The sequence below is a fragment of the Heterodontus francisci genome, chromosome 12, assembly GCF_036365525.1.
Source record: "Heterodontus francisci isolate sHetFra1 chromosome 12, sHetFra1.hap1, whole genome shotgun sequence".
Lineage (NCBI taxonomy): Eukaryota > Metazoa > Chordata > Chondrichthyes > Heterodontiformes > Heterodontidae > Heterodontus > Heterodontus francisci.
Window position 1 is genome coordinate 112,671,067 of NC_090382.1, and position 24,629 is coordinate 112,695,695.

The window sequence follows — 24,629 nt, forward strand, 5'->3', positions numbered from 1 at the left end:
TCCCCCATCAGTGGAAAAAGTTTCTCTCTATCTACTCTATCAAATCCTTTCACATTCTTAAAAACCTCAATCAAATCAGTCCTTAACCTTCTATATTACAGGAATACAAACCCAGTCTATGTAATCTCTCTTCGTAATGTAACCATTGAAACTCTGGTAATATTCTGGTGAATGTGCACTACACTCCTTCCAAAGCAAATATATCCTTTCTAAGGCACTCTGCCCAGTACTCCAGATGTGGTCTAACCAGGGTTTTGTATAGCTACAGCAAAACCTCCTCCCTTTTATGTTCTAGCCCTCCAGTCATAAGGACTAATATTCCATTAACCTTTTTGATTATTTGTGCACCAGACTACTACATTTTAGTGATCTGTGTACATGCACACCCAAAACACTCTGGACCTCCACAGTTCCTAGTTTTTCATTATTTAAATAATATTCCGCTCTATCCTTTTTTGGTCTAATGGATGACCTCACACTTACCTGTGTTGAAAGATATCTGCCACATATTCCCTCTATCACTTAATCTAACAGTGTCTTTGTAATTTTATGCCCCCATCTACACTACTGACTATATCAATCTTTTCATCATCTGTAAATTTGGATATGCGGTTCTCTATTGTGCTGTCAAACTCATTAGTTAATACGGTGAACAGTTGAAGCCCCAGCACAGATCCTTGTGGGACACTAGTAGTCATATCCTTCCAAATCAAGTACAGTATTCTTACACTCTGTCCAATCTCCTAGGCAAGTCACTACCTTGCCTTCAATTCCATAAGTTTTAATTTTAGTTAACAGTCTCATAAAATCCAATCAAATGCCTTCTGAAAGTCCACATAAATTACATCCACGGACATTCCTCTGTCAATCACTTCAGTTATTTCCTCAAAGGTTTCAATGACGTTCATTAGACATGGCCTACCATTTACAAATATATGTTGACTCTCTTTAATCAGCTCAAATTTCACTAGGTGCTCAGTCAGTCTGTCTTTAATTATAGATTATAGATTCCAACAACTTGCCCACAACAAAGTTTAGACTGGCAGGTCTATAATTTCCTGTTTTTTCTTTCTCTCACCTTTCTTAAATAATGGAGTTCCTTTTAGAATAACAGTACTACTGAGTGCTTCAGTGAACATAATAGAAATGCTATTATACTTTATTTAAATGCTAGTGCAAACACTGATCACAATGTAAATAGCAAATTGAAATACTGGATTTGTGAAGTGCTCAAACAACCATGCTAGCATTAGTAATATTAGATGCAATGTTTGAATGCTTCCACCAGAGGGGGTGGAGCTCTTTGAAATAAATGTTCCACAAAAAGTATTTCATATTCAATGTTAAGTTTGGCTTTATTTGTGTGTACAGTAAATACATCAATTTGTAAAGATAATGTGCTGGCAATTATACATCTTCTCCCTGTCCCTCAACCACCAGCACAGTGCTACATCATACTGTGCTGTGGTTCCAGGGCTGCAAACCACCATTCAGTCCCTCACATAAGCAGCTATTCTTTTAAGATTTTGTAGGGGATTGCAATCAGGTCAAATTTTGTCATCACTTGGCACGTGCCTGTGTGCTTTTCAGCGGGGGTCACCAGACAGTGTTCAAGAGCAGGAGTTCCAGCTTAATTCTCACATCGCCAGCTCAAGAACATCGAGACCTGCCATCCTGATTCACAATCGGCAACAAAGCACAACCTGGGAGTCTGTTCGGCTTATTTAATTATCGTTGAACAGGTGGAGAAGTTTGATACTGCAGGATTTGTTTTCAGCGTTTATAGCATTTTCTCTTTTCATTTCAGATTTCCACATGTATTTTACTTTTGTGCAATGTTTGTACACCTTGGCCAATGAGGTGCAGAGAATGGAAGTTGTGAAGAAGGTATCAGAAGGATTAGACTTGCTTCTGGAAGACTGGACAGGATACAGAAGGACAAAAACATTATCAGTAAAAACAAAGGCAACAAACAGTTCATGATACAATGGCGCTCTCCACATTATCTGAGTGTTGGAAGATGAGAAAAGTTGTCAATCAAAAGGCATCAACAGCAGAGATGAACTGGCTGAGAGCAATACTGGGAATATCCAGGAGGCAGAGAATCATACATGACAAAGGGGCATGGCTTGGACGAGAACCAAAATGCTTACACAGAAGGTCCACGAAAGACGACATGTGATAGTTTGGGTACTTTTCAAGAAAGGATACCTTTTGCAGCCATGCACACAAGGTACGTGAAGTAAAAAGGCCAAGGAGCTGCGAGATAGATAGCATGAAGAGTGATTTGCCACAGAAAGGGATGCAGGTGACTAAAGCAGCAAGACTAATTAATAACCAGCAACAGAGGAGTGAATTAATTTGGTCCCTTGGTCACTGTTGAGCCAGAAGATGGGAATGGAGTAGAGGGACATGAGATATATGAAACATCTCAGTGTATAGTCAGAACAATGCAGCCACAATTTTGCCAAAGATTAGGGGCAGCTAGACACTTAGAAAAGAGGATTTCCAAAAAGAACTCCTGAATCTCATTCCTGCTAATTTGGCAAATCATATAAAAGGTTGGAAGACTACACATGAAATTACTGTAAACAGAGGGCCGCAACAGACGGGTCAGTCAGCAGAAAAATCACCAGTTGGCCAAAATGTTATCAAAACTGACAATCTCGTTACCTCTTGTAGGCTAGCAAAAAATATAAAAACAGACTGTAAAAGCTTCTATAGGTACGTAAAAAGGAAATATTTGGCTAAGACAAATGTGGGTCCATTACAGGCAGTGTCAGGAGAATTTATAATGGGGAATAGAGAAGCTAAATGATTACTTTGTGTCTGCCTTCAGAGGAAGATACAAGAAATCTCACAGAATTAGAGATCCAAGGGATTAGAGGGGATCAAGAATTGAAGGAAATTAGTATGATGTAAGAAGGCTGTATTGGAGAAATTAATGGGGCTGAAGGCAAGTCCCCAGGACCTGATATTCTACATCCCAGAATGTTGAAAAAGAGGTAGCTACATAGATAGTTGGATGCATTGGTGATCATCTTTCAGAATCTATAGAATTTTGGAGCGGTTCCTGCAGATTGGAAGGTCGCAAATATTACCCCACTATTTAAGAAGGGAGGGAGAGAGAAAACAGAGAATTACAGACCTGTTAGCCTTACATCAGTCGTTGGGAAAATGCGAGAATCGAGAAGGATGTCATAAATGTACACTTAGATGATAATGATCTGATTTTTAAAAAATTCATTCATGGGATGCTAGGCCAGCATTTATTGCCCATTCCCAACTGCCCTTGAGAAGGTAGCAGTGAGCTGCCTTCTTAAACCACTGCAGTCCACGTGAGCTGGGTACACCCACAGTGCTGTTAGGAACAGAGTTCCAGGATTTTGACCCAGCGACATTGAAGGAACGGTGATATAGTTCCAAGTCAGGATGGCGTGTGGCTTCGAAGGGAACTTGCAGGTGGTGGTGATCCCAAGCATTTGCTGCCCTTGTCCTTCTAGTTAGCAGAGGTCGTGTATTTGGAAGATGCTGTCGAAGGAGCCTTGGTGCACTGCTGCAATGCATCTTGTAGATGGTACACACTGCTGCCAATGTGTGCCAGTGGTGAAGGGAATGAATGTTTGTAGATGGTGTGCCAATCAAGCGGACTGCTTTGTCCTGGATGGTGTCAAGCTTCTTGAGTGTTGTTGGAGCTGCAACCATCCAGGGAAGTGGAGAGTATTCCATCACACTCCTGACTTGTGTCTTGTAGATGCTGGACAGGCTTAGGGGAGTCAGGAGGCGAGTTACTCAGTGCAGGACTCCTAACCTCTGACCTGCTCTGGTAGCCATGGTATTTATATGGCTACTCCAGTTCAGTTTCTGGTCAATGGTAGCCCCTACAATGTCGATAGTGGGGGATTCAGCAATTGTAATGCCATTGAATGTCATGGGGAGATGGTTCGATTCTCCCTTGTTGGAGATGGTCATTGCCTGGCACTTGTGTGGCACGAATGTTACTTGCCACTTATCAGCCCAAGCCTGGATATTGTCCAGGTCTTGCTGCATTTCTACACTGACTGCTTCAGTATCTGAGGAATCGTGAATGGTGCTGAACATTGCACAATCAGTAGCGAACATCCCCACTTCTGACCTTACGATTGAAGGAAGGTCAAGATGAAGCAGCTGAAGATGATTAGGCCTAGAACTCTACCCTGAGGAACTCCAGCAGTGATGTCCTGGAGCTGAGATGATTGACCTCCAACAACCACAACTATCTTCCTGTGCGCTAGGTATGACTCCAACTAGAAGAGAGTTTTCCCGGGCTTCTCGATGTCAAAGACAGTCACTCTCACCTCACCTCTTGCGTTCAGCCCTTTTGTCCATGTTTGAACCAAGGCTGTAGTGAGGTCAGGAGCTGAGTGGCCCTGGTGGAACCCAAACTGAGCGTCACTGAGCAGGTTATTGCTAAGTAAATGTCGCTTGATGGCACTGTCGATGACACCTTCCATCACTTTACTGATGATCGAGAGTAGACTGATGGGGCGGTAATTGGCTGGATTGGACTTGTCCTGCTTTTTGTGTACAGGGCATACCTGGGCAATTTTCCACATTGCCAGGTAGATGCCAGTGTTGCAGCTGTGCTGAAACAGCTTGGCTAGGGGCACGGCTAGTTCTGGAGCACAGGTCTTCAGTACTATTGCCGGAATATTGTCATGGCCCATAGTCTTTGCAGTATCCAGTGCCTTCAGTTATTTCCTGATATCACGCGGAGTGAATCGAATTGGCTGAAATCTAGCATCTGTGATGTTGGGAACTTCAGGAGAAGGCAGAGATGGATCATCCACTCGGCACTTCTGGCTGAAGATTGTTGTAAATGCTTCAGCCTTATCTTTCACACTGATGTGCTGGGCTTCCCCATCATTAAGGATGAGTATATTTGTGGAGCCACCTCCTCCAGTTAGTTGTTTAATTGTCCACCACAATTCATGACTGGATGTGGCAGGACTGCAAAGCTTAGATTTGATCCATTGGTTATGGAACTGCTTAGCTTTGGCTATCGCATGCTGCTTACACAGTTTGGCATGCAGACAGTCCTGTGTTATAGCTTCACCGGGTTCACACCTTATTTTGAGGTATACCTGGTGCTGCTCCTGGCATGCCCTCCTGCACTCTTCAAAGAACCAGGGTTAGTCTCCTGGCTTGATGGTAATGGTAGACTGGGGAATATGCCAGGGCATGAGGTTACAGATTGTGGTTGAGTACAATTCTGCTGCTGATGGCCCACAATGCCTCATGGATGCCCAGTTTTGCATTGCTAGATCTGTTCGAAACCTATTCCATTTAGCACGGTGGTAGTGCCATACAACACGATGCAGAGTATCCTCAATGTGAAGGCGGCACTTTGTCTCCACAAGGACTGTGCAGTGGTCACTCCTACCAATACCTTCATAGACAGATGCATCTGCGACAGGCAGATTGGTGACGACGAGATCAAGGGAAATCATGCTCGACAAATCTACTGGAATTCTTCGAGGGTGTAACTAGTAGAGTTGATAAGGGGGAGCCAGTGGTTATGGTTTATTTGGACATTCAGAAGGCTTTCAACAAAGTCCCAGATGAGAGATTAGCGTGTAAAATTAAAGTGCACGGGATTGGGGGTAGTGTATTGCGACAGACAGAAAATTGGTTGGCAGACAGGAAACAAAGAGTAGGGATAAATGGGTCTTTTTCCGAATGGCAGGCAGTGTCTAGTGGGGTACCGCAGGGATCTGTGCTAGGACCCCAGCTATTCACAATATACATTAATGATTTAGATGAGGGAACTAAATGTAATATCTCCAAATTTGCAGATGACACAAAACTGGGTGGGAGCGTGAGTTGTGAGGAGGACGCAGAGAGGCATCACAGTGATTTGGACAAGTTGAATGAGTGCGCAAATGCATGGCAGATGCAGTACAATGTGGATAAATGTGAGGTTATCCACTTTGGTAGCAAAAACAGGAAGGCAGATTATCTGAATGGCTATAAACTGAGAAAGGGGAATATGCAACGAGAACTGGGTGTTCTCGTACACCAATCGCTGAAAGTAAGCATGCAGGTCCAACAGGCGGTAAAAAAAGGCAAATGGTATGTTGGTCTTCATAGCGAAAGAATTTGAGTACAGGAGCAGGGATGTCTTGGTGCAATTATACAGGGCCTTGGTGAGGCCACACCTGGAATATTGCGTGCAGTTTTGGTCTCCTTATCTGAGGAAGGATGTTCTTGCTACAGAAGGAGTGCATCGAAGGTTTACCAAACTGATTCCTGGGATGGCAGGACTGATGTATGAGGAGAGTTTGAGTCAGTTAGGATTATATTCACTGGTGTTCAGAAGAGTGAGGGGGATCTCATAAAAACCTATAAAATTTTAACAGGACTTGAAAGGGTAGATGCGGGAAGGATGTTCCCGATGGTGGGGGAGTCCAGAGCCAGGGGTCACGGTCTAAGGATACGGGGTAAACCATTCAGGACTGAGATGAGGAGAGATTTCTTCAGCCAGAAAGTGCTGAACCTGTGGAATTCGCTACCACAGAAAGCAGTTGAGGCCAGAACACACTATGTTTCAAGAAGGAGTTAGATAAAACTCTTGGGTTTAAAGGGATCAAAGGATATGGGGTGAAAGCGTAAACAGGTTACTGAGTTGGATGATCAGCCATGATCATAATGAATGGCAGAGCAGGCTCGAAAAGCCGAATGGCCTACTCCTGATCGTATTTTCTATGTTTCCAAGTCTTTTTTTCCCTCTTGTTCGTTCCCTCACCACCTGCCACATACCCAGCTATGTCCTTTAAGACTTGGCCAGTAGTGGTGCTACTGCACCACTCCTGATGTTGGACATTGAAGTCCCCCGTCCAGAGTACATTCTGCGCTCTTGCTACCCTCTGTGCTTCCTCCAAGTGGTGATCAACATGGAGGAGTACTGACTCACCAGCTGATGGAGGGCGGCAGGTGGTAATGAGCAGGAGGTTCCCTTGCTCAAATTTGAACTGATGCCATGAGACTTTATTGGGATCCAGAATCGATGTTGAGGACTCCCAGGGCAACTCCCTCCCGACTGTATACCACTGCGCCACCACCTCTGCTGAGTCTGTCCTGCCGATGGAACAGGACCAACCCGGGGTTGGTGATGGCAGGGTCTGGGGCATTGTCTGTCAGGTACGATTCCGTGAGTATGACTGTGTCAAGCAGTTGCTTGACTAGTCTGTGGGACAGCTCTCCCAACTTTGGCACAAGCCCCCAGATGTTAGCAAGGAGGACTTTGCAGGGTCGACAGGGCTGGGTTTGCCGTTGTCGTTTCCGGTACCTAGGTCGATGCCGGTTGGTCCATCCAGTTTCTTTTGGATTCATTGACTCCGTAGTGGTCAGATACAACTGAGTGGCTTGCTAGGCCATTTCAGAGGGCATTTAAGAGTCAACCACATTGCTGTTCATCTGGAGTCACATGTAGGCTAGACCAGGTAAGGACAGCATATTTCCTTCCCTAAATGACATGAGTGAACCTGATGGGTTTTTACAATAATTGACAATGGTTTCATTGCCATCATTAGGCTAGCTTTTAATTTCAGATTTATTAATTGAATTCAATTAATTGAATTCCACCTTCTGCTGTGGTGGGATTCAAACCCATGTCCCCGGAGAAATACCCTGGGTCTCTGGGTTACTATCAAGTGACAATACCACTATGCCACTGCCTTCCCGATTGGGCATAGTCAACATGGATTTATGAACAGGAAATCATGTTTGATGAACCTGTTGGGGGTTTTCTGAGGTTGTTACTAACAGAATTGATAAAGGGGGTCGGTGGATGCGGTATACTTGGATTTTCAAAAGGCATTTGATGAAGTCCCCCACAGGAGGTTGGTTAGCAAAATTAAAGCACATGGGATAGGAGGTAATATACTGGCATGGATTAAGGATTGGTTAACAGGCAGAAAACAGAGAGTAGGAATAAACGGGTCATTCTCGCATTGGCAGGCTGTGACTAGTGGGGTACCACAAGGATCAGTGCTTGGGTCCCAGCTGTCCACAATATATATCAATGATTTGGATGTGGGGACCAAATGTAGTATTTCCAAGTTCACAGATGAGACAAAACTAGGTGGGAATGCGTGTTTTGAGGAAAATGCAAAGCGGCTTCAAGGGGAATTGGACAGACTTAGTGAGTGGGCAGTGAATTTGGCAGATGGAATTTAATGTGGAAAAATGTGAGGTTATCCACTTTGGTAGGGAGAACAGATGTGCAGAGTATTTCTTAAATGGTAAGAGATCAGAAAGTGTAGATGTACAAAGGGATCTGGGTGTCCTTGTTAATAAGTCACTGAAAGCTAACATGCAGGTACAGCAAGCAATTAAGAAGGTAAATGGTATGTTAGCCTTTATCAAAAGGGGATTTGAGTACTGAAGCAAGTACAGTCTTGCTTCAATTGTATAGAAGCTTGGTTAGACCACACTTGAAGTACTGTGTGCAAGTTTTGGTCCCCTTACCTTAGGGAGGATATTATTGCCATAGAGGGAGTGCAACGAAGGTTCAACTGACTTGTTCCCAGGATGGCAAGACTGTCCTATGAAGAGAGATTGGGGAAACTGGGCCTGTATTCCCTAGAGGTTCGAAGAATGAGAAGTGATCTCATTGAAACCTACAAAATACTTAAAGGGATAGACAGGGTAGATGCAGCTAAGATGTTTCCCCTGTTGGGGAGTCTAGAACCAGGGTACACAGTTTCAAAATAAGGGGGAAGCCACTTAGGACAGAGATGAAGAGAAATTTCTTTACTCAGAGGATTGTGAATCTTCGGAAATCTCTACTGCAGAGAGCTGTGGAAGCTCAGTCATAGCGTACGTTTAAAGCAGAGATTGACAGATTTCTAAATACAAAGAAGGGGATATGAGGATAATGTGGGAAAAAGGCATTGAAGTGGATGACCGTATTGAATGGCAGAGCAGGTTCAAGGGGCTGAATGGCCTACTCCTGCTCCTATGTTCTTAACAGATGGAGGTCAATTTGTAAAAAGTCTGCAAAAGAAGCTTTATGCAAATACCAATCTAACAAACAAATCATTTTCTCAGTATCAGTGATAAACATATGGGCACAATGTTGACCAATGAGTCATTAAAACTTGAATAAAATATTACTGTGAATGAGTCTAGTCAGTTTCAATTTGGCAGAACAAAACAACAACGTAAGTCTATGGAGCTTCTGATGTAGTGAAGTGTTTCACAGAGCATTACAAAAACTGAGTAACATAAAGAGGTATTAGGACAGGTGACCAACAGCTTGGTCAAAGAGACAAAAACAGAAAGTGCTGGAAATACTCAGCAGGTCAGACAGCATCTGTGGAGAGAAAAACCGAGTTAATGTTTCAGGTCATTGAGCTTTCATCAGAAATTACTGATGAAAGGTTGTCGACCTGAAATGTAACTCTGCTTCTCACTCCGCAGATGCTGCCTGACCTGTTGTGTATTTCCAGCTCTGTTTTTGTTTCAGATTTCCAGCATCCGCAGTAATTTTTTTTAGGCTTGGTTGAAAAGGTCGGTTTTAAAAGAGCATCTTAAAAGGAGAGAGGGGTAGAGAGGTGGAGGGGTTTAGGGAGAAGGAAAACTTAGGACAGAGGCAGCTGAAGGCACAGCCATCAATGGTGTTGCAAGTAAAAGAACAAAAGGGAAGGTTTGTGGAAAGCGAGAGATTTAATGGCAGACGGTGTAAATGTGAAAAGCAGAATTAGCAACAGCTGCTGCCCATGAAAAAAAATGGGGGCAGAGGTTATGATCTGAAACTGTTGAACTCAATATTGAGTCCAGAAGGCTATAAGTGCCTAATCGAAAGAGTTGCTGCTGTTCCTCAAGCTTACACTGTTCCAATAAAGCTCAAAAAAGAGAAGTCAGAGCATGAGTGGAGCGGCGAATTTCTCTTTTTTCCTTTCCTTCCCCTGCCTTGGTTAAAATCTGTTATATCTCTAGTGGTTAGCACCGCAGCCTCACAGCTCCAGCGACCCGGGTTCAATTCTGGGTACTGCCTGTGCAGAGTTTGCAAGTTCTCTCTGTGACAGCGTGGGTTTTCGCCGGGTGCTCCGGTTTCCTCCCACAGCCAAAGACTTGCAGGTTGATAGGTAAATTGGCTATTATAAATTACCCCTAGTATAGGTAGGTGGTTGGGGAATATAGGGAAGGTGGGGATGTGGTAGGAAAATGGGATTAGTGTAGTAGTATAAAGGGGGGTTGACGGTCGGCACAGACTTGGTAGGCCGAAGGGCCTGTTTTAGTACTGTATCTCTAAATAAAAATAAAATACCTGAAACATTAACTCTTTCTCTCTCCACAGATGCTTCTCGAGCTGCTGAGTATTTCCAGCATTTTCTGTTTTTATAACCCAATTCACCAGCTTTGTTTTACAAATGCCAGTTTGGCTTAGTTGATGACATTCTCATCCAACACAAATGGTGTGTTTTCAAATCCCACTCCAGGAACATTCGACATATAACCGAGACTGTGCTGATTAACTGTTCATTCATCCCATTGCTCTGAGACTTTGCTGCACGCAATTGGCTGCCCATGCACACAAAGCAATAGCAAATGTACAATGCAGCTCATTCCGTGTGCAGCACTTCCAGAAATTGCCTTAAAAATACACGTTCATCCTTTTATCTTTTCTCAACATTTAAAGCACTTTAATTAATTTCAACATACAGAATAAAATAGACTAACCAGACTCTAAAATAAAAGCGGAATACTGCGAATGCTCGAAATGTGAAATAAGAACAAAAAATGCTGGAAATACTTAGCATGTCTGGCAGCATCTGTGGAGAAACAAGAGTTAACGTTTCAGGTCAATGTAAGGCTCTGATGAAAGGTCATCAACCTGAAATGTTAACTGTTTCTCTCTCCACAAATGCTGCCAGACTTGCCGAGTATTTCCAGCACTTCCTATTTTCATTACCTTTAGACACTATGTTGATTCTGAGATATCAAATAATACTCAGGAAACTCAGCCCTCACTTTTCTTTTTAATCACACCATTGTTCCTATTGTGTTAGTTGGAGAGCCAACAGTAAGGGTCCCACAACTTACAGTGCCTCCAACGCCCACTCTTAGGGTGTTGAGGATTGTGAGGGAGCAGAGTGGAGGGGTGAGAAAAAAATCAATCTGGTTTGGATGGCAGAGCCTTCCCATCAATGGCATGCATTAAGGGCAGCGTCAGTAATGAAATATCAATGGGCATCAGACCAGCTCCTCAAGCAGATGGTCGAAGTTGTATTAAATTCAAGGGCCATCACACAAATCCGCTCAAGTTGGGAGCCTTTTCGCCATTTCGCACAAGTGCAGGTATTGGAGAGCAGCACCGTCCCAATTTTTCCAAGTTAATGGTGTAAAGAGAACTTTCTTTCCACTGCATTGCACTGCACATAAGTGAATCTGCCACAATAACAAATTCTTCTAAACACCAAGCAGGTCAGGCAGCATTTTTGGAAAGAGGAAGGCCAGATTAACATTTCAGATCAACGATCTGGGTTCTCTTTCTTGGACTTACAGAACATCATGCCTGTACTACCTCTTTAATAGAGCTGTCCAGTTTGTCCCACTCTCTTTTTTTTCCCCATAGTCTGGTAAATATTTCCCTGGAAGTATTTATTCAATTCCTGCTTCAAAGGTACTATTAAATTTTCTTCCATCACCCTTTCCAGCAGTGCATTCCAGATCACAATAACTCACTCACGTCACCTCTAGCTCTTTTGCCAATCACCTTACATCTATGTCCTCTGGATACTGACCCTTGTACCACTGGAAACCGTTTCTCCTTATTTACTCTATCAAATCACTTCTCGAATTTGAACACCTCTATCAGATCTCCTTTTAACCTACTCTGCACCAAGCAGAACAACCCCAGCTTCTCCAGTTTGTCCACATAACTGAAGTCTTTCATCCCTGGTACCATTCTAGTGAATCTCTTCTGCACCCTCTCCAAGGCCTTGACATCAGTCCTAAAGTGTAATGCTCAGAACTGAACACAATACTTTTAGCTGAGGACTAACCTGTGTTTTAGAAGTTCACCATAGTTTCCTTGCTTTGGTACTCTATTCCTCTATGAATAAAGCCAAGGATTCCATATGCTTTTTTTTTTTACACAGCCTTCTCATCAGTTGCTTTTGCATTCCTCTCCGCATAGATGCTGTCTGACCTGCAAGCGTTTCCAGCCATTTGCCGTTTTATTTCAGATTTCCAACACCTTTATTAATTCATCAGGCATCAGCTATCTAGATTATGCTGGTTTCTCAGTTAATGGGGGAGATGAACATGGCTGAAAACAAATAGAGATGCAATAATTTTGAAACGGGTGGTATTTCTCCATTTCAACAATGTCTACATTTTAAAGGGTGCTTCATTGATTGTAAAGTGCATTTGGACAGTCCTGAGGACATGAAAAGGTGAGAGGGAGATCACCAGGCAACAGAGAGAGGGGAGCGGGGCATCCAAAGCCCGAGAGAGAAAGTGAGCCAAAGGTCACTGGGGAACAGCAAGAGAGGAGCAGGCCCAGTTGCTCTTGCCATCAGTCTGCCGGCGGTCGAAAAGAAAAACCGAGGTGTGACATCACAGGGAAGCAGGTAGGTGATTGGCTGGGTGAGACTTCAGAGCGACAAATAGCGTGAGAGGGGAGAGAGCGCAGCAAAGGGAACTAGTCGGTGAGTATCCGGTGGGTATTTTCTTACTTTATTTCCTTTTTTAGATTAGATTAGATATACAGCACTGAAACAGGCCCTTCGGCCCTCCGAGTCTGTGCCGACCATCAACCACCCATTTATACTAATCCTACACTAATTCCATATTCCGACCACATCCCCACCTGTCTATATTTCCCTACCACCTACCTATACTAGGGGCAATTGCGAATGGCCAATTTACCTATCAACCTGCAAGTCTTTGGCTTGTGGGAGGAAACCGGAGCACCCGGAGGAAACCCACGCAGACACAGGGAGAACTTGCAAACTCCACACAGGCAGTACCCAGAATTGAACCCGGGTCGCTGGAGCTGTGAGGCTGCATTGCTAACCACTGCGCCGCCCATTTAAGTCTACCTACCAAGTAGAAGTTAAAATACCAGTAGTCGCACCAATTTTAGTGCGATAAATAAATAATTCGAGGCACGGCAGGGCTGCTCACACCCATCGGATGCATATCCTGTGCATGTGGGGACTCCAGAGCCCTGCCCAGGTCCCGGACAACTGCTGCTTCTTCTTTGGCCTCCCTGTCTCGAGGGTGAATGGTAAGCGCCTGGAGGTGGTCAGTGGTTTGTGGAGCAGCGCCTGGAGTAGCTATAAAGGCCAATTCTAGAGTGACAGACTCTTCCACAGGTGCTACAGATAATATTGGTTGTCGGGGCTGTTATACAGTTGGCTCTTTCCTTGCGCTTCTGTCTTTTTTCCTGCCAACTGCTAAGTCTCTTTGACGCGCCACACTTTAGCCCCGCTTTTATGGCTGCCCGCCAGCTCTGGCGATCGCTGGCAACTGACTCCCACGACTTGTGATCAATGTTACAGGACCTCATGTCGCGTTTGCAGACGTCTTTAAAGCGGAGACATGGACGGCCGGTGGGTCTGATACCAGTGGAGAGCTCGCTGTACAATGTGTCCTTGGGGATCCTGCCATCTTCCATGCGGCTCACATAGCCAAGCCATCTCAAGCGCCGCTGGGTCAGTAGGGTGTATAAGCTGGGGATGTTGGCCGCCTCGAGGACTTCTGTGCTGGAGATACGGTCCTGCCACCTGATGCCAAGGATTCTCCAGAGGCAGTGAAGATGGAATGAATTGAAACGTCGCTCTTGGCTGACGTACGTTGTCCAGGCCTCGCTGCCGTGGAGCAAGGTACTGAGGACACAGGCTTGATACATTCGGACTTTTGTGTTCCGTGTCAGTGCGCCATTTTCCCACACTCTCTTGGCCAGTCTGGACATAACAGTGGAAGCCTTTCCCATGTGCTTGTTGATTTCTGCATCGAGAGACAGATTACTGGTGATAGTTGAGCCTAGGTCGGTGAACTCTTGAACCACTTCCAGAGCGTGGTTGCCGATATTGATGGATGGAGCATTTCTGACATCCTGTCCCATGATGTCTGTTTTCTTGAGGCTGATGGTTAGGCCAAATTACATGTGCAGAATGTGCCACCAAATGCAAGAAATCTTGGAACTCAAGGAGCAGCTGATGTCACTGAGAAGCATTTGCAAGGATGAGAGGTACATGGATAGTATGTTTCTGGAGGAGGTCATCCCACAGATTAAGAGAGCGCAGGCAGAGGGGGACTAGCTGGCTGCCAGACAGATAAGAAGGACAAGGCAGGTAGTGCAGAAGTCCCTGGATGGCATCCCACTTTCTAACTGGTATTCAGTTCTGAGTACCAATGGGAGAGAGGTTTCCTCGGGAGAGTGCAGCGAGAGTCATGACCACAGCAGCTCAGCTGTGCAGGGAGGCAGGAGAAATAACAAGAGAGGAATAGCGATAGGGGATTCTGTAGTTAGGGGAACAGACAGGCATTTCTGTGATCGCAGACATGATTCCAGGATGCTATGTTACCTCCCTGGTGCAAGGATCATGGATATCTCCAAGCGGCTACAGAGCATCCTGGAGGGCGTGGGTGCACAGCCAGAGGTCATGGTCACATTGGTACCAACAATATCGGTAGAAAGAGGGATAAGGTCCTGTAGGCTGAGTTTAGGAAGTTAGGAAAGAGATTAGCAAGCAGGACGTCAAAGGAAGTAATCTCCAGATTACTCCCAAGTCCACATGCGAGTGAGTACAGAAATAGGAGGAGAATACACCAGATGAATGCATGGCTCGAGAGATGGTGCAGGAGGGAGGACTTCAGATTTCTGGGGCATTGGGACCAGTTCTGGGTAAGGTGGGACCCGTACAAGCTGGACAGTCCAAGCCCGAACAGGACCAGGACAGATATCCTTGCAGGAAGGTTTGCTAGTGCTTTTGGGGATGGTTTAAACTAGATTGGCAGGGGGATGGGAACCCGAGGGCAATTTCAGATAGGACAAATTCAGAGCAGGGAACGGGAGGCAGAAAATTAGCGAGTGTCTCAGAAAGACAGAAGAAGCAAAGGTTAAAAAATGTATGGCACAGGAATTTGGCAACGTTAAAAGGTATTTCTTTAAATGCAAGGAATATAGCAATAAAGTCTATGAGCGGAGGGGACAGATAGACACATGGCAGCAAGATATCAATGCTATAATGGAAATCTGGCTTAAAGAGGGGCAAAAATGGCTGCTCAACATCCCGGGATATAGAGTTTTCAGGCAGGATAGAGGGGGATTTAAAAAAAAAAATGAGGGGGTGTAGTATTTTTGGTTAAAAAATCAATTACAGCTGTGAGGAGGGATGATATGCTAAATGAATCATCAAATGAGGCCATATGGGTAGAGCTCAGAAATAAAACAGAGGCAGCCACGCTACCAGGGGTGTACGACAGACCCCCAAATAGTGAGAGGGAGATAGAATATGTAGGCAAATTTCTGACTGTAAAAACAATAGGGCAATAATAGTTGGGAATTTCAACGACCCTAACATCAACTGGGATACAAACAGTGTGAAGGGCACAGAAGGCAAAAAATTCTTGAACGGCATTCAAGAGAGCTTTTTTAGCCAGCACGTAACAAGCCCAACGAGAGGAGACGCAATTCTAGATTTAGTCTTCGGAAATGAAGCTGGGCAAGTGGATGAAGTGACCATTTTGAAGTCAGTGACATAATGCAGTTAGATTTCGCACTATTATGGAAAAGGACAAAAGGAGCAAAAGTTCTAAATTGGGGGAGAAACAAATTTTACGAAGCTGAGTGGTAATCTGGCGAAAGTGGACTGGATACAGTGAAGGAAAATCAGTGGCAAACCAATGGGAGGCATTCAAAAGCAAGATTCTAGAGGCACAGTGCAGACATGACCCCACAAAGAAAAAGGGTGGTACTGCCAAATCTAGAGCCTCCAGTTATTTTGATGCATAAAGGATAAGATAAAGCAGAAAAAGAAAGCTTATGGCAGTCGCAAAGAGAGGACATGATAAAATATTGGCAGGTAAAATCAAGGAAAACCCAAAGGTGTTTTATCAGTACATTAAGAGCACGAGGATCACCAAGGAAAGGGTAGGGCTGTACAAGGGAACTTATGCGTGGAGGCAGAAGATGTGTGCAGGTTTCTTCATGAGTACCTTGTCTCTGTCTTCACAAAGGAGATGGATGAAGAAGATTTTGTAGTTAAAGAGGAGTGTGAAGTATTAGATACGATAAGCATAATGAGAGAGGAAGTACTAGAGGGTCTAACATCCTTGCAAGTGTCAGAAACTTATATTATTTTTCTCCTTGGATTAAAACAGTGTGCCTTTAAGACAGGGCGAGAAGTTTTGGATTTTCTGAGACACAGTGTGCCAGCTGCACTTGTTATCCGGGGCTGCAGCAGGAGAGAGAGGTTGTATGGTATAATGTTTCGATTTGAATGTGTGTAAAACTGGCAAAAACCAGTCGGAACCAGACTCACCAGCGAAGCATACTGAAGAGAAAAGAACTGTCCATTCTCTCTCAGCAGAAATTCTACAAGGAGTTACAGGCAGAATTAATTGCCCAAAGATGAAATAACCCTTTTAAGAGACCATTTGGTATTGCTGAAGGAACTGTTAATGCCTGCTGCAGCTGAAGAGTTTGGATGCCTATCACACACAGACTGCTTCATCAAATCCAAGTGAAGACTTTGAGTGGCTTTTGATTATTTTCACATTAGAATCCATCAGGAACGTAACCCACAAAGACTTACTTGTTTATTTATTCTTAAAAAACAGCTAATCTGTAAAAACACCACTTTTGAAACTGGTTAACTACTGTTATTTTTGAGTGTATGTATGTGAATGGGGAGTTAGGGTAAAATAAGTTATAACGTCTTTAGACATAGGTTTATCTTAATGGTGTTTAAGATTTAGTTTTTTTTTTAAATAAATAGTTAATTTGTTGTCTAAAGTTACCTGGTTTGAGCTGGTGGTTATTGAAGTGCTGAATTTGGCTGTTTTCCAGTTGGGTGGGAAAAGTTTAAATAACATGCTGCGACCTGTGGAGTGACAGGACTGAATTGACAGTGTGTTGCTCCCGCCGTGGTCATAACAAAAGTGGATAAATCACCAGGGCCGGATGGAGTGCAGCCCAGACTGTTAAAAGAAGTCAAGGAGGAAACAGCGGCTGCTCTGAAGATCGTTTTCAAATCCTTACTAGATACAGGCAAGGTACCAGAGGATTGGAGGCCTGCAAATGTTATACCATTGTTTAAAAAGGGTGCAAGGGATAGGCCGAGTAATTAGAGGCCGGTCAGTCTGACCTCGGTGGTGGGCAAATTAGCAGAATCAATTCTGAAAGATAGGATAGATTGTCACTTAGAAAGGCATGGATAATCAGGAATAGTCAGCATGAATTTAAGGGAAGGTCATGTCTTACTAACTTAATTGAATTCTTTGAGGAAGTAACAAGAACGATTGATGAGGGTAGTGCAGTGGATGTTGAGAAGGCATTTGACAAGGTCCCACATGGCAGACTGGTCAGAAAAGTAAAAGCCCATGGGATACAGGGGAATATGGCGAGTTGGATCCAAAATTGGCTTAGTGACAGGAAGCAAAGGGTAATGGTCAATAGATGTTTTTTCAAATGGGAAGCAGTTTCCAGTGGCATTCCACAGGGCTCAGTGTTGGGTCCCTTACTGTTCGTGGTATATATTAATGATTTGAACTTCAATGTGGGAGGCATGATTGGGAAAGTTGTAAAATGACACAAAAATTGGCCATGTAGTTGATAGTGAAGAGCACAGCTGTCAGTGACCTTTCATCAGAACTAGCAAAGGTTGGAAATGTAATAGATTTTAAGCAAATAAAGCAAGGATGGGGCAAGAGACAACAAAAGGGAAGGTGTTGATAGGACAGGGTCACAGAGAATAACTGATCAGAAGGTCATGGAACAAAGGCAAATGGTATGTTAATGGTGTGCTGAAAGACAGAGCGTTAGTGCAGAGAGGGTGTTAATTGACAAAAAAATGAATAGCCTTGGCCCAAAGCACAAACATGAAAAAAAAAGTGGTGAAAAAAAAGTGGTAAATAAAAATGAACAAACTGAAATAAAACAAATAAAAAATGACTAAAAATAAAAAAGGGGGGGCCGGTCATGCTCTGAAATTATAGAAGTCACTGTTCAGTCTGGCAGGCTGTAGTGTGCCTAATCAGTAAATGAGATGCTGTTCCCTGGAAAACTGCAGCAAGCCCAGGACAGATATGTGGACATGAGAACGGGGGGGGGGGGGGGGGGTGGTGGGTGTTGAAATGGCAAGCAACCGGAAGCTCGGGGTCATACTGTCGGACTGAGTGGAGGAGTTCTACAAAGCGGTTACCCAACTCAGCTTCTTCTCCCTCATTGTGTTTTTAACCCCAAAAGAGAAGATACAAGGAAAGAAAGCAAACTGCAAATACTTCGTATAAACTTCAACCTGTCTTTTACAGATGGAGAAAGACCCATGTATAGAATCATACAGCAAAGAAAGAGGCCATTCAGCCACTGTGCCTGTGCCAGCTCTTTGAAAGAGCGAGTCAATTTGTCCCACTCTCCTGCTCTTTCTCCACAGCCCTGCAATTTATTCTCTAAGCAGAGATCCAGTTCCCATTTGGCAGTTAATACGACGCTACTTCCACCGTTCTTTCAAGCAATGTTTTCTAGATTGCAACAGCTCACTGAGTAAAAGCAATTCTCCTCAGTTTCCCTCGGGCTCTTCAGCTAATTATCTTAAATCTGTTTTCCAACATTTTCTGGCTTTTACATTAAATGATATTTTCAAACCCTGTAATCCCACACAAAATTTTCATAAATTGTGCTTTCTGACAACAGTTTTGTGAGAAATCTGTTTTCCAATGTAGAATAATACACCATACAGGGAGGCCATTTGGCCCATGCCTGTGCCGGCTCTTTGAGAGCAGTATTGAATTTGTCCCACTCTCTCTGCCCTTTCCCATGTTAAAATTTATACTCAAGAATCGTCCACAAATGATGACACAAAATTTGGTCAACGGAACGACAGAATGGAAACAGAACGATCAAAATCAATTTTTTGTGTCTGCTGGCCATTTACAATGTGAAATGGTTAATGCTGTTTTTTGATGGTTAAATAGCTATTGTTGAGTAATGTTTGAAATAAAGGATGCCCAAGATCTTAAGAGGTCTGAAGATGTTAAAGCACAAGGGGTTTGAAAAAAATCGATACAAAGACCCCGTCTCCTTGTTGGAGTTACAGCACTTCGCAATTGTATGTTACACATGATGGATCAATTAAAGCATGTTAGATTTTCCTGGGGAGGGAAGAAACAGTAACAGTGACAGACTGTTGTCTTTTTCAAGTCACAAAGCCGTCCAATACTACTATAATTAACTCACTCACTGCCTTTCCTTCAGTGCCTGTTACTTACGCTCCCTGCATCCCTTCTTTCCCATTCTTCATCCCAGAAGAGGCTGGCTCTTGCTGAGATGTTGGTCCACAAGGGCCATTACAATAAACATTTAGAACCTCTGGGGTAAAGAAGGAGAAAATCTCTTCGCCCAACCGTTATTCAATGACAGAAAGTGGTGGAAATACTCAGCAGGTCTGGCAGCAACTGTGGAGAGAGAAACAGAGTTAACATTTAAGGTCGATGACCTTTGATCAGGCCACAGACCTCAAACGTTAACTGTTTTTCTCTCCACAGATGCTGCCAGACCTGCTGAGTATTTCCAGCATTTCCTGTTTTTATGTCAGATTTCCACCATCCACAGTATTTTGCATTACTTGATGATCCCCTCTCCAGCTGGAAAATTGCTCCAGTCTGGACATGAGGTGAGGACTGGGTGAGGCCAGCTTTTGATACTCCAAACGTTTGAAAACCCTACTGGCATTCAAGCCCAAATTTTCTGTCTTCTTGGGTGGGGTACATCCCTTAGCAGGCCAGAAAATTTGTCTGCCCTACAGCTGCCCCGCTGACCCCAGACACAATTTCAGCCCTAGGGTTATTAACTCCGTCTCCATAAGTTTGTCACAATGGAATTCAAAGGCGATCTGTGAGTTGCCTGTATTTTTTGGGTCTTAAAATTTCACACTTTGCTGATGGGACTGTGCAGTTAGATCACAGTGAGTGTGACAGTGATGTGGCGGAAGGGGCTCTCCTCGCAACAATTGCGCCGCCTGCCTAAATATAACTCGATCCCCTCTGCACCTAAACTCTGTCAATCACAGGCAGCTTTGCAGCAATGTAAATTATATAGCGTGACAGAGGTAAATGTCCTGAACAGATTGCGCAATACAGGAGGAACTGGAGTATTTGAAAAGTTTCCTCGTTGAAGTACACTTTAACTTTGTTAGCTTTTTTGGTCTTGAAACATTTCTGTAATCTGGATTGTAACAAATACTTGGTGATACTTGGTAACATTAATCAAATCACTTGAGAAAGCAGCTGCTGTGTTAACTGGGACGGTGTGGATTGAATGCACTGTATATTCTATTCATCTGACTTCCAGCTTTCAGAACCCTATCTGTGCATCCTTCCTCGTATACAATTAATTTAACTGACATTTAATTTCTGCCATTCAAATACATTAGGTATCACCATTCCAGCTGAAAAAAATGGAAGGTATACAGTAATTGATGGCCAAAAACATATTTTACCAGCATAAAGTAAACCAGTTACTGTGCCACCAAACCAATTGAATTTCTTTTCTGGCCATCAATTCAGAAAGTGCTGTTATGAAGTACCATTTACACAGAGCAAGAGTCGCACTCAAATTCAAGACTGCTTGCATCATTCTAACAAAGCAAGTTATGCTATTTTCGGCCTATGTTTCATGAACAGGGCAACACAATCAACATAGCAAAGATGTGCAATTCCTCAGTCATCTAAAATCTTATTCATCAAATCAAACAAATGATGGACACACAATTGAGTAGCAAATTACAGCACTTCCGACTATCAATCATTTTGGTGAACCACAGAATATGGTTATAAGAAGTAAATTAACTCAATTCTGCTCGCACTCTCACCCAGACTAAGAGTTGATGTGATATAACGGATGTGCAATGGCATTTTGAACACAACTAAAATGGTCCACCATGCTGTTTAAATTAAATGTTTTGAATGAAAGAAACCTGCATTCAAATGGTGCCTTTCGTGTTTGCAGAATGTCCTAATGTGCATTACAGCCAATGAATTACAGTTAGATAGGAAAGCACAGCTGCAAACCTGTGCACACAAGGTCCCAACGGGTGGATATCAATGAATAAACAGATACTTTGATTTTGGCAGTTTTACCAAAGGGGCGGGGGAATTGTTGGATGAGCCACTGGGAGAACTCCCTGTCCCTCCTTCTTCATGCTACTGAATCTTTCAGATCTACCTGCACAGATAGATGAAGCCTTGGTTTAATATTTCATCTGAGATGACAATCCCTCTGCCATTACAGTGACGCGTCAACAAAGATTATGTAACAGCAACAGAAATCCACGTCTTTAGGGGAAGATGCAAGGAGGGGAGACTATTTAAGGGGCAAAATTTAACAAAACAAGGAGAAAATCCCACCGGCAGGACAGACCCAGCAGAGGTGGTGGCACAGTGGTATACAATAGGGAGAGAGTTGCCCTGGGAGTCCTCAACATCGACTCCGGACCTCATGAAGTCTCATGGCATCAGGTCAAATATGGGCAAGATAACCTCCTACTGATTACCACCTACCGCCCTCCCTCAGCTGATGACTCAGTACTCCTCCATGTTGAACACCACTTGGAGGAAGCAGAGGGTGGCAAGGGCACAAAATGTACTTTGGATGGGGGACTTCAATGTCCATCACCATGAGTGGCTCGGTAGCACCACTACTGACCGGGCTGGCCGAGTCCTAAAGGACATGGCTGCTAGACTGGGTCTGCGGCAGGTGGTGGGGGAACCGACACAAGGGAAGAACATACTCGACCTCGTCCTCACCAATCTGCCTGCCGTGGATGCATCTGTCCATGACAGTATTGGTAGGAGTGACCACCGCACAGTCCTTGTGGAGACGAAGTCCCGCCTTCACATTGAGGATACCGTCCATCGTGTTGTGTGGCACTATCACCGTGCTGAATGGGATAGATTTCGAACGGATCTAGCAATGCAAAAGTGGGCATCCATGAGGCGCTGTGGGCCATCAGCAGAATTGTACTCAACCACAATCTGTAACCTCATGGCCCGGCATATCCCCCACTCTACCATTACCATCAAGCCAGGAGACCAACCCTGGTTCAATGAAGAGTGCAGGAAGGCATGCCAGGAGCAGCACCAGGCATACCTCAAAATGAGGCGTCAACCTGGTGAAGCTACAACCCAGGACTACTTGCATGCCAAACTGCGTAAGCAGCATGCGATAGACAAAGCTAAGCGATCCCATAATCAACGGATAAGATCTAAGCTCTGCAGTCCTGCCACATCCAGCCATGAATGGTGGAGGACAATTAAACAACTAACTGGAGGAGTTGGCTCCACAAATATCCCCATCATCAATGATGGGGGAGCCCAGCACATCAGTGCGAAAGATAAGGCTGAAGCATTTGCAACAATCTTCAGCCAGAAGTGCCGAGTTGATGATCCATCTCGGCCTCCTCCTGAAGTCCCCAGCATCACTGATGCCAAACTTCAGCCAATTCAATTCACTCCACGTGATATCAAGAAACGACTGAAGGCACTGGATACTGCAAACGCTATGGGCCCTGACAATATTCCGGCAATAGTACTGAAGGCCTGTGCTCCAGAAGTTGCCGCGCCCCTAGCCAAGCTGTTCCAGTACAGCTTCAACACTGGCATCTACCCTGCAATGTGGAAAATTTCCCAGGTATGTCCTGTACACATAAAGCAGGACAAATCCAACCCGGCCAACTACCGCTCCATTAGCCTACTCTCAATCATCAGGAAGGTGATGGAAGGTGTCATCAACAGTGCCATCAAGCGGCACTTGCTTACCAACAACCTGCTCAGTGATGCTCAGTTTGGGTTCCGCCAGGGCCACTCAGCTCCTGACCTCATTACAGCCTTGGTTCAAACATGGACAAAAGAGCTAAACTCCAGAGGTGAGGTGAGAGTGACTGCCCTTGACATCAAGGCAGCATTTGACCGAGTATGGCATCAAGGGGCCCTAGCAAAACTGAGGTCAATGGGAATCAGGGGGAAAACCCTCCGCTGGCTGGAGTCATACCTAGCGCAAAGGAAGATGGTTGTGGTTGTTGGAGGTCAATCATCTGAGCTCCAAGACATCACTGCAGGAATACCTCAGGGTAGTGTCCGAGGCCCAACCATCTTCAGCTGCTTCATCAATGACCTTCCTTCAATCATAAGGTCAGAAGTGGGGACGTTCGCTGATGATTGCACAATGTTCAGCACCATTCGCGACTCCTCAGATACTGAAGCAGTCGTGTAGAAATGCAGCAAGACGTGGACAATATCCAGGCTTGGGCTGATAAGTGGCAAGTAACATTCGTGCCACACAAGTGCCGGGCAATGACCATCCCCAACAAAAGAGAATCTAACCATCTCCCCTTGACATTCAACGGCATTACCATCGCTGAATCCCCCACTATCAACATCCTAGGGGCTACCATTGACCGAAAACTGAACTGGAGTAGCCATATAAATACCTACAAGAGCAGGTCAGAGGCTAGGAATCTTGAGGCGAGTAACTCACCTCCTGACTCCCCAAAGCCTGTCCACAATCTACAAGGCACAAGTCAGGAGTGTGATGGAATACTCTCCACTTGCCTGGATGGGTGCAGCTCCAACAACACTCAAGAAGCTCGACACATCCAGGACAAAGCAGCCCGCTTGACTGGCACTCCATCTACAAACATTCACTCCCTCCACCACCGACGCACAGTGGCAGCAGTGTGTACCATCTACAAGATGCACTGCAGCAATGCACCAAGGCTCCTTCGACAGCACCTTCCAAACCCGCGACCTCTACCAACTGGAAGGACAAGGGCAGCAAATACATGGGAACACCACCACCTGCAAGTTCCCCTCCAAGTCACACACCATCCTGACTTGGAACTATATCGCCATTCCTTCACTGTCGCTGGGTCAAAATCCTGGAACTCCCTTTCTAACCCACATGTACCTACCCCACATGGACTGCAGCGGTTCAAGAAGGCAGCTCACCACCACCTTCTCCAGGGCAATTAGGGATGGGCAATAAATGCTGGCCTGGCCAGCGACGCCCACATCCCGTGAATGAATAAAAAAAAAATAAGGAAGATGTTTGAACTGCCAGTTCAAACACGGGGTAAATGAAATCCAAGCACACAACAACTGGTATTTATATAGCACCTTTAATGTAATAAAATGTCCAAAAGTGCTTCACAGCAGCATTAGAAAACAAAATATGACACTGGGCCATGTAAGGAGGTATTAGGTCAGATGACTAAAAGCTTGGTCAAAGAGGTAGGATTTAAGGAGCGTCTTGAAGGAAGAAAGAGTGTTGGAGCAACAGAGAGGTGTCGGGAGAGAATTACAGAGCTTAAGTAATAACAGAAAGCGCTGGAAATATCCACAGATGTTGCCAAACC

General features: G+C 44.4%; 1 protein-coding gene across 1 annotated transcript in view; it reads right to left on the bottom strand.

Moving 5' to 3' along the window:
- The window catches only part of LOC137376080 (protein diaphanous homolog 1-like), a 443,374-nt gene that overhangs the window by 336,789 nt on the left and 81,956 nt on the right, over positions 1-24,629 (bottom strand). The window lies entirely within an intron of this gene.